Consider the following 4,044-nt stretch of genomic DNA (forward strand, 5'->3'; position numbering starts at 1 on the left):
CAGCACCCCCGTCCCTCCAAGCCCTTCAACACTAAGTGGCCCCTGACCTTGGAGACCATGAATGAGAGACCCCATCACCGAACTCTCCCTGCTGCCTGGCCTCCGGTCTCACTCCCCCTGCTTTGTCTCCTGCACGGTCACAGTCACGGTCACGGTCACGGGGGAGAGCTTCCTGCCACCTGGCTTCCACCATGCCTCGCCTGTGTGCTCAGCCCTCCCGTAGATCCCCACTGGCTGCAGGGGAGAGTTGAGGAATCTTTATCCTCACCCGCCGGGCCCTGCCACCCTCTTCGCCCTCATCTTCCTTTCTCACACTTTATACACAGACACAGTCTTCGTGCACACTGTCCTTAATACCTTTCTCCTGTGCCTTTGCCAATTCCTACGTGTCCTTTAGGTGTCTTCTGAGACAGCGGTTCCCAACCTTTGTGGCACCAGGGACCGGCGCTCCTATGAGAATCTAATGCCTGAGGATCCGAGGCGGAGCTGAGGCGGTGATGCTGGCACCAGGGAGCGGCTGCGAATGCAGATGAGGCTTCGCTTGCCTGTCACTTGCCTCCTGATGTGGGGCCCGGTTCCTAACAGGCCACGGACCAGTACCAGGCTGCAGCCTGGGGGGTGGGGACCCCTGCTCTAGTGGCAGCTTTGTTTCCATGGGAACCAAGACCACTAAACCATCAGAGCTCGAAGTTGTAGGGGTGGGAATGAAAATTCTGCATGTGGGCTTAAGTATAGCTGTGAGAGGAGCCCCTGCCACCCCTTGACCATCAGGCCCGCATATTCACACCATGGGGGACAGTACTCAAAGCCTCTGCTGCCCGCTGTAAGGCAGAACCCCATCCTTTGAGGTACTGACTCCAAGGTGGCAATGATGACTGAGTCATTCCGTTAGTTTGTCAGGCGAGCTTCTTCTAGGTGATGGGGTACGAGGTAAGACCAGTGAAATCCACAGGCATGAGCCCGTTGCCACACTTCATTCACTGTGTAATGAGTTCCCTGGTCAAAAGTAGCGCTGTGTGGAAGACACGATGGGGGAGCAGACATCCTCCAGTCCGGGGGAGGGACTTTATGTGTGGCAGGAGGAGTGAGGAGAGCCCTTAACCCTCCAAGCTCCCGCTGCACGCAGAGAACCGCCTCAGACACGGATCTCAGAAATGCAACGGACAGGGGGTAGGGAAGCAGCACTACCGAACGTGGGTTCACACGCAGCGGTATCCGTTGTTCAGAGAGGTCCTCCTGGGTTTCCGGCCCTGCACTGGGACAGAGGCAGGAACAAGTAAGAGACAGAGAGCTTCAAGGAAGGACATCTGGCAAACATTCGTAACCTATTCTTCTGAGCTGAGTGATGCCAGGGACCCAGAGATGAGTCAGACCCAACACTGCCCCCTGGTCTGGAAAGAGACAGTCACAACCTAGAGGCTTCTGGCTGGTAAAGCGTGAAGTATGAGGGTCTAGGGGAGCTCCAAAGAGGAAGAGTAGGGAACACTTCTGATAGGAATGAGTCTCTCAGAACAGGGGCCCCCAAACCCAGGGCTGTGGACAGGTATTGGTCCGTGGCCTGCTAGGAAGCGGGCCGCACAGCAGGAGGCGAGCGAAGCTTCATCTGTGTTTGCAGCCGCTCCCCAGCGCCAGCATCACCGCCTCAGCTCCACCTCAGACCATCAAGCATTAGATTCCCATAGGAGCACCGGTGCAACAAAGGTTGGGGACCCCTGCACTAGAGGACACAGCAGTGGTGCCAGTAAATTGGAAGGTGAGACTGTCATTTGGCCATTTTGGGTGTCTCATGCTACTGAACCAACAGGCAAAAAAGGGGATTATTCTGTCTGCTGGGGCGATCGATCACTATTGCTAAAGGGAAATTGGGTCACTGCCACACGACGGGGCAGGAAGTCCATGTCTAGAACACAAGGCCTTCTTTGGAGCACTTCTTGGAGCTTCCATGTCCAATAGTAAAAGCAGCAGCAACAACAACAAAATGGCAGGTCCACTCGTGATTTAGACCTTTCAGGAAGGAGAGTTTGGGTCACCTCACCAGATACAGAACACCAGCCAGCTGAGGGCAAAGGAAACGTGGGATAAAATGGAGGAAGGAAATTAAACATATCAACTATGGCCTCGTGATCAATTACAGAAACGCGAATTGTGGTAGAGATGAATAGTTTCTTCTTTGATTGTTTCCTTTGCTCCTTTCTACTTCCTTCCTCCCCACTTCCTTCTTCCTCCTTATCTTTAATGGAAAGGTAAAAAGGAAGGAAGTAGGAAATCTGCTCATTTCTTTTACTCTTGGCTCTTCTTTCCCTTTATTATTTTATATAAGGATCGGTGGTGGTGGTATTCCTGATGTTTGTAAATCAAAATTTCATCAACACTTCTCCACTGCCTTTCCCCTCCCAACAAAACTAGATATTGTTTTTATGCACTGCAATTAGGAAACAGCAATAATTAGTTGTCGAATGAGTAGTAAAAAAATGGCTAAATATCCAAAGAGAAAACCACAGCTCAAGATTACAAAGAGGTATGTGAATGGATAGGCAAAATGAATGACATGAAAATTTAAGTCCATTCCGTCAGACCACAGATAATAAAAATATTAACCATCATTTGGGTAACGCATAACCAACCAACAGAATACAGATCACGATTTTAGATCTATTTATTCAGTCAATCTTTTTCATTTAACACATTGCCTGGCATTGCGTGGGTTCGTGTGTTAAGAAGGTTAACCAAACTCTACCCTTCTACTCATTAGTTTTAAGCAAATAGATAATCTTAAGAAAGGGGTAGGTTTTGTCTTTCTCTTCCCCTCCCCCATATGCCATTTATGCACAAAGAAACTTAAAAAAAATTTAAACCTTTTATTGAAAATGATGTACCTATAGGAAGAACACAAATCACAAGCAAACAGCTCAATGAATTCTCAGATCAAGAAACACAGGATCAGTCCCCTAGGATCCCCTGTCTTCTCTTCTGGCCATTAACCCCAAGGACAGCCACCACCTTGAATTCCGATTGCAAACCTGAGTTTTGCTTACTTTTGGACTTTGTATAAGTGGAATTGTACAGAATGGTCTCTTGTGCACCTTTAATCCTTTTGCTCAACGTGATGCTTGTGAGATTCATCCGTGCTTCTGCATGTAGCTGCAGATGGTTCGTTCTTGTTGCTTGTACAGTACCCCACCATGTGAGCAGGCCGCCATTAATTTATCCGTCCTACCTTTGGTGGGTATTTGGGTTGCTTCCAGCTTACGGCTATTACAGACTGTCCTGCTAGGAACATTCTAAGATGTGTCTTTTGGTGGAAACATATAAACTCGTTTCTGTTGGGGGAGATATGCCCGGGTATCCCCATATGTCCTATGTCCTGATGAGGACCTGTGCAAACCAGTCTTTAAATGGCATCAAACTCAATGTGTCCAGCACCCCACTGTCGATTCTCACTCCTTTCCATCTATTCCTCTCTGGTAAACAGCACTGCCATTGACCCCATTCTTCAGGTCTTGTCTTTTCTTCCCCCTCACACCCCTCAAGCAATGTATCAACAAGTCCTGTCAGCTCAGCCAACAGAATCCATCCCATTTCCTTTCCAGCCCCTCCCACTACCTCTGTGGCCACCCCATTATCACACGCCTGGACTAGTGCAGTAGCCACCTCACAGGTCTCGGCTTCCATTCTCATTACAGGGATTTTCTAAAAATGTAAAGCATGTACACAGGAGGACATGCTGTAGGACTCTATTTATGTGGAGTTCAAAAATAGGCAACATTGACCTATCATAGAAGCCAAAGTAATGGCTACACCCAGGTGGGAAAGTGCCTATGACAGGCTATGAGGGAGGCTTTGCGGGCAGGAGCTGGAACTGTCCTATATCTTGATGTGGGTGGAGGTTACTCAGATATATACATATGGAAAAATTGCACTTTGTGCATTTTACAGTATGTGTTCTATATCTTGATGAAAAAGTTATATGTACATAATTACATATATATTATAATATATGACATATTATATATTATGTAATACTGAAATGTAATATGTATATAA

The sequence above is a fragment of the Pteropus alecto genome, unplaced genomic scaffold, assembly GCF_000325575.1.
Source record: "Pteropus alecto unplaced genomic scaffold, ASM32557v1 scaffold194, whole genome shotgun sequence".
In the NCBI taxonomy this organism is placed as follows: Eukaryota; Metazoa; Chordata; class Mammalia; order Chiroptera; family Pteropodidae; genus Pteropus; species Pteropus alecto.